The sequence below is a fragment of the Pinus tabuliformis genome, chromosome 7 (assembly GCF_031772625.1).
Source record: "Pinus tabuliformis cultivar Carrire ecotype Pingquan chromosome 7, CPIR1, whole genome shotgun sequence".
In the NCBI taxonomy this organism is placed as follows: Eukaryota; Viridiplantae; Streptophyta; class Pinopsida; order Pinales; family Pinaceae; genus Pinus; species Pinus tabuliformis.
Genome location: NC_142293.1, coordinates 1,134,778,048 through 1,134,795,341, shown reverse-complemented (window position 1 = coordinate 1,134,795,341; position 17,294 = coordinate 1,134,778,048).

The window sequence follows — 17,294 nt, the reverse complement described above, 5'->3', positions numbered from 1 at the left end:
AATACCAAGATTTAATGTATATTTTCTATGATTTGTAATAATAATTCAAGTGGTTTGTGAGGAATTGGTTGTGTTTTTGTTTACTCTCTCATGAATCTCTCAATTATCACTTAATGAGTTAAGTTGTTATTGTTCTTAGTTTGGTGTTAGTTATCACCTATTTCTTGTGATTATGGATATTCACTAATAGGTAATCCAGGGTTAGGAGTTAACAATATAGAGTTCAAGAGAGAGTTCAGCTCTGGTAACTGTCTAACTTTATATGAAAATTTGGTATGTGTTATGGTTGTGTTCATACGATGATGTTGATTCAAGGCCCAACAATTTGGGGGTATTCATTGAGATTACAAGGACCTTTTGGATGAGAGATCATATTGCTAGTAGACTTTGATAGAGCTCGATAACATCAAGCTTAGAAGTGGTTGGTAAGCATGCTGGCGTAGCTCAATTATGCAATGGCTTTGAAGAATGTTCAAAGCACGAGAAACCCTATCCCAAACTATACTAAATGCTAGAGAAAACCAAGGGAAACCAAAGACGTAAGCCTAGTAGGGTACCAAATTATGAAGCTCCAATAATAAAAAATGAGCCTAAAAATGAATTGGAGAAACCTTCGAAAGAGCATGGAAGGGGAAAGCATGGTTGATTCGTGAAGACTATTTCAATGATTCCAAAAACCTATATAGGGTAGAGGTACAATGCTTAAGTTAGATCATTGAGTATGAAGAAGGGTGGAATTTGACAAAACATATTGAAATATTAAAAAAAAAGATGAAAATTTTATTGGATGAACAAAAGGTGAAAGAATGTTTGATTACATTCAACATAACCACCCTCCAACAGTGGATGGCCCATATGATTTCAACACCATAACTCCCAGAGGATACACTAAAAGCATTATTCCTATGCCATTTTCATATGATTAAAGGTGAGAAGTAATATGGGGTAGTATTGACTTTGACATCTTTAGCCATGGATAAGGATCAGGCAAGGATAATATGAACCAATCTATACCACTTGAGGAATTATCCGTTGCGAGTGTTGTCATCAAGAGAGGAAAAGGGAACAAAAGTTGGGGATGATCTATGAAAACAATTCACATCCACCTTAAATGAAGGGCTATCTTATGAAGACACAAACCTAACCCAAGTATTCAAGAAAATATGTTAGGTCTTAGAAATAATGACATTGTGGTATTTAAGGTGGTGATTCTTAGTTCGAAAGAATTGATCCTTGATACCTACACAAAGGTTGGTAATCGGAAGATGCAAGAGAAATCAATGGATTGATAATGAATAAAAATTGCATTAGAAAATCAAAGGAGTTCAACATTGCAAAAGGTGGAAAGTCTAAATAATTGAAATAGCGGATCTCTAGGATGATAAATAAAGAGAAGCAATTTCCTTGTTCAAGGAGTTTGTTGATGTATTGGTGTATAGTTACCATGACTTAAAAGGCATTCCTAGCAAGTAGAAGATTGAACTGCAACTCTATGTGAAGAAAATCAAAGAAATACCATATTGGATACACCCAAAGTAAAAGGTGGAAGTGCAGTGAGAGCTCAAAAATATGTTGAACACATACATGATATATATATGATAAAGGAGAGTGAGTGGGTGTTTTCAGTTGTGGTGGTGAAGAAAAGTAATGACAAGTAGAGGATTGCATGGACTTCCAAACACAAAATTTGGTAGCAATCAAAAGCCCATTTCTATAGCTCTTCAAAGAAGTTTTATGAGGAATATTAGAGAGAGAGAGAAGAGAGAGATTCTCTTTTCTAGAATGGGTATTCAGGGTATAATCAAGTCTCAAGGAGGTAATCATAATTTACCACCTTCACAATTTAAATGGGGGTTTATGCTTGTTAGTGTGTCATTTGGCTTAATGAATGTGCTACTATGTTTTACTTGAGCAATCATGGAGGTATTCAAGGATTCATTCATAAAATATATTGAAGTGTACTTAGATGATTAGGGGTTGGTTGATCATTTGAAAAATCACATGTCTAACCTCCATATGATGTTGAGTGGGTACAAGGAAACATGAAGTGTCCTTAGATGATTAGGGGTTGGTTGATTATTTGAAATATCACATCTCCAACCTCTATACGATGTTGAGCAGGTACATGGAAACATGAATATCACTAATTCCAATAAAATGTTTGTGTTTACAACCACTTGGAGAGCTCTTGGGACATATCATTTATGTTGGAAAATCAATGTAAATAGGTTAGGGTTTGATTCTCCTTTCTTGATAATTACTTGTGAGTTATATTGGCTTCTTTTACTTCTTTATTATCTTATCTTTCATCAAGCAATTACCATATTATGTGTGTATGAAGATCACAAAACAAAATACACAAGATGTAGGCACTAAGCCAGGGCAAAACCCCCCTCGAGGGGAAAACCCAGTGAAAATTCTTTTCCTTTAAATAGTATTATTTGAGACTTTTCACCCTAGACAAAGACCAAACCTTCCCTCCACACCAAGTCAGCCTCCCAGATCTTCGACCTCCTTTCCGACGACTTCGACTATGTAGCAGCTTCCAGCATTAGGCAACTTCCGACACCAACAAAAGTTGGAAGACTTCGATCTCCCAAACTAGGGCACGAAATAGAGAGAGAGAGGCACCAAAAATTTGATTTTCTTCTTCTCCTTAGACTCCACCCAACTCATACTTCCTTTAGCTTCCTTAGACCCACTTTGCACTTCTCCAACTTCCTTATAGATATCGAACTAGCTTGAGATGAGATGCTCCAAATGAATTCGACTTGATTCTATTTATAGGCTTCAAGGGAGGTCGAATTGGTGTCCTTAGGCCGACTTGATCTCTTCTAGGCCAACTTGGTGTGGAGGATACATAAATCATATTTGACTCAATACTAAACCTTTTTACATGATTCAAAATCCCAAGAAGGGTCTCTTTGAATATACAACGACTCTATAAACTCTATATTAATCCTAAGAGTCCACAATGGGGAATTTGACTAATATAATGATGACCCAAGCATGAAACCCATGCTTTAATAAGTCATTGTTACAATAATAAAAATTATTTTCTTTATTCTTTTGACAAGTACATTTCATGATGACCCAAATACATTAAATGAAGACCGACCTTAGTTACCTTTTTCAACACTTCCTCTTAACTAAGGAGGTATTCATTATTTACAAATACAATGGAAGATCTCAAACTATATGAACAATGAAGAGCTTTAGGCACTGCAATTCCATGGACTAGATTCCTGACCAGGGAAATCTATCCATTGGTCTCTCATCAATTTAGGCACTGTAATTCCATGGACTAGATTCCTGACTAGGGAAATATATAGATTGGTTTCTCATCAATTTAGGCACCAAAATGCTATGGACTAGATTCCTAACCAGGTAAATCTATCCATGTGGGACTAATATGGACTCAAGCCTTCAACCTCTCTAGGTACCATCAAGCGTACTTGCTAACCATCAACTCAAAAATCTAGGTGCGTGTTAGAGCTTAATGACCAACACCACCTTTCCAATTTTGGGACCTAGACATCAACAAATGTACTCCCAGGAAATGATTCACTCACAAAGCCTCAACAAATCTCTTCCACAATCTTATCATCAATACAATCAACAATATCTACCAAACCAAGTAGGTTCCTCAGATATTCAAACTTCTTATTAGGATGAGCCTTTGTTAGTATGTTTGCTACTTGTTCATTTGTCGAGACATACTCAAACTTCACGATCCCATCCTACACAAAATTCCTAATAAAGTGGAACTTATTGTTGATATGTTTCGTCTTAGCATGAAACATGGGATCTCCAGACATCTTGATACAACTTTGATTGCCACACTTAATCACAGTAGGATCCAGAGACTTCTCGAACAAATATGTTAGAAGCTTCCTTAACCAAACAACCTCCTTTCCTATTTCACATGCAACCACATATCCTGCCTCAACATTACTTAAAGAAACATGATATTTCTTCCTACTCATCCATGAGATCATAACAAATCCCAGACTAAAACATCATCCAGTAGTGCTCCTTCCATTGGTTTCACTGCTACCCCAATCAGTGTCTGTTACTCCAATTAGCTTGACTTCCTTACTATCATACTTTAGGAAGTGATGTATAGTGCCAAAAAGATACCTCAATATATGTTTGACAACTATCCAGTGATCATGACGAGGCTCCAACTGAAACTGACCAAGAATGTTCACTACAAAACATATATTTGGCCTAGTATTTACCAGATACATTAGGGAACCCACCAACTGTCGATATGAGGTAGGATCCATGAGACTAGAGTCAGAGCCCCTCAACTTCTTGAGATTGGTGATCATAGGAGTAGTAATCGGCTTGTAATCCATTATCCCAAATTTTTGCAATAACTTGATGATGTACTTTCCTTGCCCCAAATATATCTCCCTAGGTTTCTGCCATACTTCTAGACCTAGGTAATAGTGCATCAGTCCTAGATCCTTCATTTCAAATTCAACTGCCAACATCTTCTTGCATTCTTGAATTCTTCTCTCTACACCTGTGATGAATAGATCATCCACATATAGTAGAATAATGACGGGCTCATTATTCACAACCTTGATGTAGAGATTTGGATCAACATAACTCTTCACGAACCCAATTCTAAGTAGATATGCATCCATCCTTGCATACCATGCCCTAGGTGCTTGCTTCAAACCATATAGGGCCTTCTTAAGTTTGCAAACATGAGAGTCCCTGCTATTAACTTCAAATCCTTTGGGTTGTTCGATATACACTTCCTCATCAATGGTCCCATTCATAAATGCAGTCTTCACATCCATTTGATGGATATTCCAACCCATTCTAGAAACCAATGTAACTAGAGATTTAATGGTAGTGTACCTTGCTGTGGGTGCAAAGGCTTCTTCATAATCAATGCCTTCCTTTTGAGAGAAACCCCTTGCAACGAATCTTGCTTTGTACTTGTCTATAATTCCATCAACAATATGTTTGATCTCATAGATCCACTTGGACACTAGGTTTAGAAATGATTTCCCAAACCCCATTCTTCATGATGGATTGATATTCTTCATGCATTTCTTTCTTCCAAACCTCTTGATGCACAACTTCCTTGAATGGAGATGGTTCAACTTCACCCAACTTCGTCATATATGCGGCATAACCAAAATATCTCTTTGGTCTCTTACTTTCCCTGAAGGTTCCTTTTGCGGCTTCATGTCCTTCAACATCTTATAATGTTTCTTTTAACCAATTTGGCCTTTTCCTTGTGGTTTGAATGACCACCGATTGAATAGGCTCACTTGGTCCTTCTTCTTCTTCTTGATTTGTAGTAGGGTTTTCATGATGAACTTCTTCTTCAAATATGGGAACTTCTTCATCATCAGAATCAATAGGAATATCCTTTGATTTCTTATATGCTTGATTTTCATCGAATATGACATCCCTTCTTACTTTAATGTGTCTTCATTCCTTTATGTAGATTCTATATGCTTTTGAGGAGAGACTATATCCAACGAATATTCCCTTGATACTTGTAGAGTCCAACTTATTTCGCTTGTCCTTTGGAACATGGATATATGATGGACTTCCAAAGAATCAGAGGTGATCCACACTCGACTTATTTCATGTGAATACTTCTTCGAGTGTAGTATTATCGAGATTCTCATGAGGACTTCTATTTTGAATGTATATGGCTGTCATTGCCACTTCTCCCCATAAGAATTTTGGTAGATCTTGATCAAGGAGCATAGTTCGAATGCCTTCTTTAGTTGACCTATTCTTTATTTCGGCCAATCCATTTTGTTCGGGATTATAGGGAACAATGAGCTCCCTCTTAATACATACTTCCTTACAATATGCAATCAATTCCTTAGAAGTGTATTCCCCACCATTTTCAGACCTTAGAGTTTCTATCTTTCGTTCACTTAGAGTTTCCACTTTGGACCTAAGCTCCTTGAACTTATAAAATACTTCATCTTTTGTTTTGAGAAGGTAGAGCCATGTCTTTCTAGAATGGTCATCAATGGATGTCACATAGTAGAGATGACCTCTAAGTGATTTTTCAGACATGGGCCCACACACATCAGAATGGATGATTTCTAATATCTCTTTAGGCATAGTTTCACTATTTGGAAATGGATTTATTGTATGTTTTCCAAAAGAGAATCCCTTACACACACCTTCATGATATAACTTCATATTGGGGATATCATGAACCAATTGAATAAGAGTAGGGTTGACCTTATAATGTAGATGACCATACCTCCTATGCCATAGCTCAATGCGACTGATTTCCATATGAACCAAAGATTGAGGAGGTGGCGTAATGACTCTATAAAGGCTTCCTTCATGAACTCCAATTATCAATGCTAGAGTCTTTTCCCAAAACAAATACTTTTCCATCAACAAAAGAAACTCTTTCCACTTTATCTTATAAGCAAGAAATAAAAAGAAAATTCTTTTTCAAACTTGGAACATATAGAATGTTGTTGAGTTGCAACTTTGATCCATTTTCCAGTTTCAACGATGTTGTTCCCAGGCCTCTACCATCATAGCTTTTGTTGTCACCCAATTCCACTACATGAGAAGATGACTCCTTTGATAGTGTTTGAAGTTGTTTACTTTCTTCTTTCATGTCTCTTGATGCTCCACTATTAATGATCCATGCATTCTCATCATTAAGAGAACATGTAAAAGCAACTGAGAATCCTTGACTTTTGACCTTATTGAATAAGTAATTCATGACCTTCTTGATCCAACTTCTAGCAGTGTTGATACCCATTCTTATATAGTTCATCAAAGAGGGAGAATCCATCCCAACAAATTGATCTTCAACTTTTCCTGACGTTAGCTCTAAAACCATGTTGGAAAATCAATGTAATAGATTAGGGTTTGATTCTCCTTTATTGACAATTACTTGTGAGTTATGTTGGGTTCTTTTACTTCTTTATTATCTTATATTCTATCAAGAAATTACCATATTATGTGTGTATGAAGATCTCAAAATAAGAGACACAAGATGTAGGCACTATGCTAGGGAAAAACCCCCCTCGAGGGGAAAACCCAATCAAAATTCTCTTCCTTTCAATAGTATTCTTTGAGAATCTTCACCCTAGACAAATACCAAGCCTTCCCTCCACACCAAGTCAGCCTCCCAGATCTTCGACCTCTTTTTCAACAACTTCGACTATGTAGCAACTTCCAACATAGGCAGCTTCCAACATCAACGAAACTTGGAAGAATTTGATCTACCAAACTAGGGCATGAAATAGAGAGAGAGGCACCAAAAGTTCATTTTTCTTCTTCTCCTTAGACTCCACCCAACTCACACTTCCTTCAGCTTCCTTCGACCCACTTCGCACTTCTCCAACTTCCTTAGAGATATCGAACTAGCTTGAGATGAGATGCTCCAAATGAATTCGACTTGCTTCTATTTATAGGCTTCAAGGGAGGTCGAATTGGTGTCCTTAGGTCGACTTGATCTCTTCTAGGCCGACTTAGTGTGGAGGATACATAAATAATATTTTACTTAATACTAAACCTTTTTACATGATTCAAAAGCCCCATAAGGGTGTCTTTGAATATACAATGACTCTATAAACTCAATATTAATCCTAGGAGTCCACAATGGGGACTTTGACTAATATAATGATGACCCAAGCATGAAACCCATGCTTTCATAAGTCATTGTTACAATAATAAAAATTCTTTTCGTTATTACTTTGATAAGTACATTTCATGATGACTCAAATACATTAAATGAAGACCGAACCTAGTTACATTTTTCAACAATTTCAAGGGAAGGAGATGGTTGATATTGATAAGGTCAAGGTCATTGGGGATTTTGAACGTCTTACCAACCTATCCAAACTTAAAATCATTTTAAGGACATACATGATATTATCATATGTTTGTGTTGACGGTGCTAGACCCACCAACATGTCAAGGGGATCTCCCCGGTAAGAAGTCCCAATTAGACCTCAGATTGTTTGGTGTAGGAGTCCCAACAGTGGGTCGTAAGGTAATGCCTTGACCGCGATATCACATAGAGGAAAGTAAGATAACTTTGTTAGTAGCAAGGGTGTGACTGATGCAGAGAGTCAAGGAATGAGTACGAGAGGTTCCAACACTTCAAAGGGAGATGAAGGTGAAGGTGAGTTCCAAGTTGAAAGGGATCAGTCCCAACTCAACTAGGAACACACAACACAAAGGACATGCATAGCTTCCAGCAGAGCAGTCGACATGGATGCGGCAGTCACAACATACAATGTAAGATAACATGAACAACACTCATGGATAAGTCCAAGATGAGTGTGATGATTGATATAACCAAGTTCATGAGAAAGGTCTGTCTGGCTTCCGGCAGAGCAGTCGACACAGACGGTGACAACACTAATAACATATGCAACACATTAACAACAAGATCCATATAATTTCATACAAATCAGTTCATACACAAGTACGTAAGTTGAACAACATATATCATTAAAGCAACCAGAGTAGTCTAACTACAATAACAACATATGCATGAAAATGTGCTGGCTCTTATTATAAAAGAAGTGTAAGTCACAATCATACAATACACCATGTAAACCTACTAGCCCCATCAATGGAACGTTACAACCACATCCACCTGCTCCTCCAAAGAGATGTACTAGCTCCGTGCAGTGGAGAAGCCAAGGCGCATTACAATACTGTCCAAGCCTTCTTCAAGATAGTCTTAGTAGAAGCTTGGCTGACCAAAAGCCTATACAATGAGTTATGAGGGACTATTTATAGCAAAGGGTGGGGTGACCCTTGACATTCCCCTTTGTGACAGTTCAACTACCCTCATGACTCTTCACCTACTCTATGACTGTTACATCCAACTGTTGACACTCGACTTACACTTGACATGACTCAACATTACAATGCACATGTACTCATGTGAGACAACATGGCTTGAGCAAGCCTTGCAAGACATCACTGACACTCAGTCCGCTGTGGTGAGACAAACTATTTGACATACTTGTGATGGTGAAGTTGGTGAGCTGATGCCAAGCTTGGTCATCCGTGATGGCGAGAATGCACCTCATGGTGACATATTGCTGAAGTGAACTCTTGCCTTTGTTGCAACCGGTGCATTGGTTCGACTCCTTCATCCAAATCGTCTGCTAACATGCGCATGGTGTTCTTGGGTACGGTTGAACCGAAAGCACACTGATGCATAGTGTCCATGCTGATCTTCAAGTGTGTGTTGGTGGTCATGTGCATCAACTTGCCAAAGTGCATGTTCAACCCCAGTTGGACTTGCTTCTTGGATTCGCCTTGGTGAGTGTGTTGAATGGGTTGGATTGCATGCATGCGCTCAACGACATGCATGCTACTGGATCCTTTGCATGTGATCAACAACACTGCTCACCATGTTTGCTCTGTGTCAGCTGCTGGGATGGATCCTTAACTTGTACTGGCACAGTTTCATCCATGAGTGCATGTTGCACCCACTGCTGTTCATGTTCCTGCTGCAACTCATTGGTCTGTTTGTGCAGCTTCATGTTCTTCCTGAGTTGCTACTTCGGCACATGCAACTCATTCTTTGTTCCATCTTCTGCCTTCGTGCGATTTTCATGTCGCGCTGTCACTTCATAGCCTGAGTCTCCAAAGTTGCTTTCATTATTTGTGGATCTACTTGATCTTGCAACTTTTCTCCGCCTCTATGTTGTCAACAACCTTCCTCTTGCATTCGCTTCATTCGCTGCATTCGGTATACTTCCTTTAGCTGTTGTTCATGATGCTGCTCGCTATGATGTTGCTGCTTGATGTCCTCGTCCATGAATAACTTGATGTCTTTGTGAGTAGGCAAGCTCATAGACACTTGATCGACTGCATCCCCAAGCGTGTTCTAAACGGTGTCTTCGTTTCTGCTCTCCTGGAAGCCATTGTACCTGTACTGCTGAGAGGCAGATGAAAACATGTGATACCTGGAGACATGGAAACACTCAGCAAGAAATCTATTAGTTGAAAACCAAAAGGAACATGAGAACTTACTTGCAACGTACCTGGGTTAATGATCATGAAATTTGCGCAATTTCGGTTGGGAGGTCGGGAGACCGATTGCCAAGACTGCACAAAGCACAGTCTGGGCTACTGAGAGACTCACTAACTGCTGGAACTGCACAATGCACAATCCAATTGGGTAGTTGGCTGTTGGTATTGTGCAATGAGCAATCCCAGCTGGGAAGGACTACTGGCCCAGGGGAAGATTTGCGCAAATTTTTGGGCCAAGCAACCACTGACCTCCAGAAATGCGCAACTTAGTCGAAGAGGCTAGTGCTGGGCCAGAATGCGAAATCTGGAGAGGAAGGTGAACCTTCCTTCTCTAGATTGTGCAATGCAGCCTTGGTGAAGGTAGAGACCGGCCAAGGTTGGCCCGAATTGCCGACGAGCAACTGAAAGCAAGTAAGTTGATGAAATGCATAACGACACTAAGCGATAGCAGAAGTGATAAATAGTGCATGAAAAACATGAATGGAGGTTTGAGCAAACAGATCAACAGGAACGTGGGTGAGGCCATTCACCGATTGGGTGAACGTCCGTGCAAAACAGTTTCATGCATGCGAAAGCAGTGAGATAGCAACGAAAATTGAAACAGAGCTAGGAAAAGCTAGTATACATGTAAATGAAAAAAGCGTTCAAAGAAATCAAGAAAACAATACTCATGCAAGAGAAAACCCAAAAAGTGATAGAAATGCAGCACAAGGCATGGGAAGTGAGCTTACCCCAAAAAAATGGAGCTGAATGTGCCGACTGCTCCTAGATGTGATGTGGGATGTCAGAGCTACAAGGTTGATGTGAGGAATGAGCTCTGCAGCGTCCGGTTGATGAGTTTTGATAATATCGAGGTTATGACACGCATGCCACAAATCTAGGGGAAGCGACACTTGGAGGGAGGTTTCAGAATTGTTCCTTGCATGTAACCTCCAACTGCTAAACATAGATCCCTGAAACAAGGGATGCCTTTGCATGTTGCCTTGGGAGAAGCAGCCTATGCATGCAAGTCTGTTTTGCTCGGTCCTGGAGGGAACCGATCAACTCAGCTACACATGCAAGCGACTTCTCGACTGTTGGAGAAAAATGCACATTTATGACTGTAAGCTGGGCTGACTGTCCAAGGGGATTGCACAATTTATGGGCCTAGCAGTTGACTGCTACCTAGATTTGCACAAATCCTGGGCTGAATTTCCTATTGATGGAAAAAATTGCGCAAATCCTGCTGGGAGGGTTGGCTGGAAAGATTGCGCAATCCTGGAGCCCAGCAGGCTGTCAAAGGGAATTGCGCAGTTCCTGGAGGCAAGGCTGGTTTCCCTCCAGAAATGCACAAATTTCACTGGGAAGCTGCTTAGCCTGTAGCTGGACCAAGTTCGGGTGAGAAGCCTGTGAAGGAAAAAGATCAAACTGTGATCGACAAGCTGCCTTTGAGCAAGAAGTACACTAAAGTTTGAGGACTTGATGAAGCAAGGCAAGCTACTATGAAGGTTGGTAGGGAGGCTCCAAAACAGGATAAGGCAAAATTTTGGAGGGTTGTTGTAGCCGCTACAACAGTTTGTTAAAGGATATGCTCAAATTGCATACTAGATGGAGATATCAATGTGTAGAAATTTTGCGAAATGCCACTTTCATAAATTTCACCCCAAACATAAGGTTTCTTGAATCTATTTCTTATGAATTTTCAACCTCTGGTTTGGATAATAGTGATTTACAACAGAAAATTCTTCACATCCTTAACTAAATTCACAAAGTAGCCCAAGAAAATAAACACCACTCAAGTTTCAACCCTAAGGCTACACTTCCAAAGAAAATTACAAAAATGAAATTCATTAATTGCATCATATCATTATTTTATTTTATTTTATCTTTTTTTAACAAAAATGAGGATTTGTATTGCATAAAATTTGTGTCCAGTCACAACAAATAATCAGGGGACACATTGACTTTGTTTAGCATGTCTCTTATTCTTATAATGATTGTGGACTTATATAACTTCAAAGAGACTACAAAGTTTCACAAATTTCATTACATTTCAATGTATATATTTGGAAAAAAATTCTTAATAAAACACAAAATTTGCTATAAACTTACTGTTGATGGCCAAAAATGACCGAAATCAACAATAGGGAGATCACTCAGTCATGGCCCCAATTAAGCCCTTATTTGTTTGGGATGGTGATTTCGACTGGTTTAAATGTGTCTAGTTTGAACCAATCAGAATCACCATCCCAAACGAATAAGGGCTTAATTGGGGCCATGACAGGGTGATCTCCTTATTGTTGATTTCGATCATTTTTTGCCATCAACTACATAGATCATTTAGTCCTCACATTACGCCACCAATGTCTGGTTGAGGTCTGGACACCTATGTGCCTTTGTCCAACTACCAACACTGGATTACTTTATATTTGAGTTCAGTGGTCTGACTTTCTATTATGGATCCAAAATCTAAAGACAAAGTGCCTCAATCTCATCCATTTAACATACTATCATGTCTTTCAGGTTTTGGATTTATTCTAGTGCATTCTCATTAGTTTCCATATGATGTTGTTGTCACATGTTCATCACCATCATGTCAATTTGTATGGTTTCCATTTTCACTTCTAGATGAGTTACTCTCCCCTTACATCTACAATTGTATTTCTTGTCACAACCATTATCACCCTTAGTTATCTCCTTGCCTCTCCACATATTCCCTTTCCCTATCTTGAGAAAGTCATTGTTTGCCTCTATGTTCCTCACAGTCTCCCCCTAGTCTCTGTCTTCAACAAGCCACACTGTCTTCCCCAAATCACACCAATACTGTAATGTGATTCTAGAATCAAACTGCGATACTCCCAACTAGTCAATTCAATGTGGGCAAAGACCTTCATCTCTTGTTGTCAATTGTTACAAGCGAAATCAATATGGAGTCTACACAACCCTTTGAGGCTCAACCCTTATACTTGATGTAATAACCCAATTTCTTATCCTCATGTATGCAATGTAAATACTTTTATAAAAAAAAATAAGTCAAGGGACACAAATTCCATTGCTTGAGGTAGAAAATTGCTTGAGGGAATTGTTGTTTTAAATATCAATCATGGTTGGTTGAGTGGGTTGACTATGCCATAAATAAACTGGCAAAAAAGGGACAAGTGCAGGTGTCCTTTGAATCCCTTAGCAAGTATGAATAAGACAAAACATTAGAGCAACATGGGCTGCATTGTCCATGAGAAGAGGAACTGCTACGACATCGTGGAAAAGAAGGCAGTTGGTCAAGAGAAAAAGGGGAGGACCTAGAGATTATTCAGCCATGGATACATTTGCTCTTGAGGGGGGATAAAAGAGCACACCCAAAAGCATAATACATAGAGGGGGAAAACCTCTTGCCACACAAAAGCTGTAGAAGAGGCAGAGATAATGGCATTTCAAGACTGCTGTAGAAGAATCAGAAAATGTAGCAATTTGAGCTATGTTGTTGGGCGCTAAACAGATCTATAAACCAATTGAAGAGACCTATTGAAACTTATTGAGCATAAACAATACAAAAAAATAGTGGATTTCCTTGAGGGCAAAGGCAAGTTGGCTTGGTGGTCTTCTGGTTTAGCTATGCATTCATCGACGATTTTCCTCTAAAAACACTCATCCTCAAGCTTTAAAATCTGGATTGACAGTGACAATTAAAAATAATAGTGGTTGTAGATTGTCTACAGTTGGGTGGAGAGTTAGAGTCCCACTCTTAGTTGAACACTTATGCACTGTTTAAGACAAGTACTCTTATGCTCATTATTCACAATAAAATATGTCTATGTCCCTGGCTGAGATGGTGTTATTAATGCATGAGGCATGTAAGCATCATTATTATTTATAAGAGTGACAAATATGTTATGTTAATGTTTGAATGCATTGGAAAAATGTGTAGAAATATTGATTATGTTACAACAACATTTAGCATGAGCATTTTTATTTGTTGTAATATGATGACTACATGGATTTTATGATTGCATTAGAATTATTGTGTTGCAATGTGGTGATATTGAGGGCTTACTCCTCTTTTATACTTATCAACCTATAAATTTATATGGTGGTCTCCTCCATGTCGCTAGTAATGTGGTGATATTGAGGGCTTCCTCCTCTTTTATACTTATCAACCTATAACTTTATATGGTGGTCTCCTCCATGTCGCTAGTAATGTATACCCTGGTTCTAGGTTTCTGGTTCTAGGTTTATATTTCCATGATAATAAGAGCTCAAGCTCGAATGAACCTTGCGTTCGATGCCGTGGATGGCACTGCTTCATGAGCTTGAATGATTTAACTTACGTTCCTGCACTTCAAAAAATGTTGCATTTCTACTATGCACCCGACGATGATGAATTCCTCAATGTTGGGTGTTATATTCTATATGTTGTCACGATGTTGGAAGAATGTGACAAATCCTTGTTTGAATGGCTAGTTATAGTCATGATGTTCAACTGGGCTTGTACTCTATTAGTGTGAATATATATATATATATATATATATATATATATATATATGTATATATATATATATATATATATATATATATATATATATATATATATGTATATGTATATATATATATATATATATATATATATATATATATATATGTATATATACATACATATATATATATATATATATATATATATATATATATATATATACATACATATATATATATATATATATATATATATATATATATATATATATATATATATATATATATATATATATATATATATATATATATATATATATATATATACATACATATATATATATATATATATATATATATATATATATATATATATATATATATATATATATATACATATATACTATATACATATATATATATATATATATATATATATATATATATATATATATATATATATATATATATATATATATATATATATATATATATTCTTTGATAGTAACCTGCATGGAAGCTCCTTCATGAATGGTAGAATATGAACTTGTTTTGATAATAAGTCCACTTCATCACTGTATATAGTCTGGGTTTGTGTATTGGAGATCTCTCTCTCTTCGTTGGCCTATTAACTTGTTCATTTTATATGTATGTTGCTCAAGATCTTCCCATAGTGCAGACCCTCAGTTTTGGGTTAGTGTATTCACTCTTTCCAAGCATAAGGCCGAGAGATCCTTGTTCTTCTTATGGAAGATGAGATTGCCTCAAGAGCTAGAGGGTTTGGTTTTATACTTTTCGGATGGGTATATATATATATATATATATATATATATATATATATATATTCTTTGATAGTAACCTGCATGGAAGCTCCTTCATGAATGGTAGAACATGAACTTGTTTTGATAATAAGTCCACTTCATCACTGTATACAATCTGGGTTTGTGTATTGGAGATCTCTCTCTCCTCATTGGCCTATTAACCTATTCATTTTATATGTATGTTTCTCAAGGTCTTCCCATAGTGCAGACCCTCAGCTTTGGGTTAGTGTATTCACTCTTTCCAAGAATAAGGCCGAGAGATCCTTGTTTTTCTTATGGAACATGAGATTGCCTCAAGAGCTAGAGGGTTTGGTTTTATACTTTTCGGATGGGTATGAAACTGACTTTAAGCCACATGCATGATTGAGATTTGTTCCTTACGGACTTGTATACATTTGTGTGATTCTGATCACACATAAAGGTTTTGGTATGTTGATTTGATCATCAGGGAGACCATAGACCTCTGCAAGTCTGAATGGACAAGTCCATGGCTTGGATGGACAACTCCTTGTTTCGTTTGTTGTATTTCATCCATCGAGAACCCGAAGAAGGTAATTTGGTTGTATCTTAGGAGGAATAGCAGTAGTGCATACTTCACATAGCTTTAATAACGATGTTTGAGTTCTAGTGTGAGTCTAAATATTTGCAGAACCACCATGGTGGAGCCATGGTCATAAACCTTCGCAAATGGATCAGGCGAAAAAGCCTTATGCTTAGCCCCTTTAACCTCATCTGTGATCATGGTGGGGTTTATTAGGTTGTGTGAAGGTTGGATTAAAGGCCAAGTCGCTAGCCCATATGACTACATCAAATAAAAGAGCACAAATCTTGTATAATGGTTGGTTGATATTGAGCACGGGAAGATCAATGAATCACAAGGAATCTAGGATGTAAGCTCAGAGGGGTTGCATCCCGAAAAGCATAGAAGGTTGCAGAAGAGGGAACACTTGGGTTGACAAGGACTGAGTTGACATGGAAAGGATAGTAGTACGGAATAGACCAGGATGACTTGGAGGTTGTGTGTTGGCTGAACGGAGGGCCAAATCCCTTGTACGAAAATACTAATGCGACGCAAGGAGAGTCAAGGCGGGGAAGGCAGGTTAATTCAATGGGGGGTGTCGTGGTAGGAGCCGACAGTGGACCAATCATGAGCAAGGGCATGTAGAGAGGTGAGGACCCATAGATGGGTCAACTTGGAGGGTCAACACTAGGGAAAAATTAGAATGCTCAAGGGTGAAGGGCTCGGTAACATAGCTCTGGAGACAGGATGTTTGAAGGCAGATAATGACCCGACAAGTGGTCCGTAACACACACACACACACGTGTGTGTGTGTGTATGAATTGCATTGTAAATCATAGCACAGGGTCATGGAACCCAAACCCATGAACGAGTTGGCATCCATTAACCATTTTCCATGCGGCACTAGGAGGCTAGCCAGGCCGTATAACCACATGGTTGAGACGACGATGTGGTGTTATCAAATTCACCAAAACTGAAATTGTCACATATCTTGATCTGAAGATTGGATTGAGGAAAATTTTTATATCACCAAAGTTGTCATGATGAGATGAATGCAATGGTGATGTCAAACTAAGGCTTTACGTGAGTTGAAAAGATTGAAAATTTTATACCCCATTTCAATAACAGGACCTTAAATCTTTAGTTAGCACAATAACCACCCCCTCTTAATCAGTGTTATGGTAAGGATTAGGAGGGGGGGTTGTTACACGTGAGCATCACACCCCAAATCAATGCTCTAATAACTAGATTCGAAAATTGAGAAGACCCTTAAGGCGATCTATGTCCCCTTAAATGATGGATAGGCACAGTCCTGAGCCACATAGTACTACAAATTCCACAATTGCTTAGTCCAGTGCCAAGCAATGAATTGAGACTTTATAATCTTCCTTATAATGAAATTCATACCAATATATTCTTGTCCATATCTATTCCACACAATTAACACAAAGATTTGCAGTCAAAATTCCCAGGTTGAATCACCT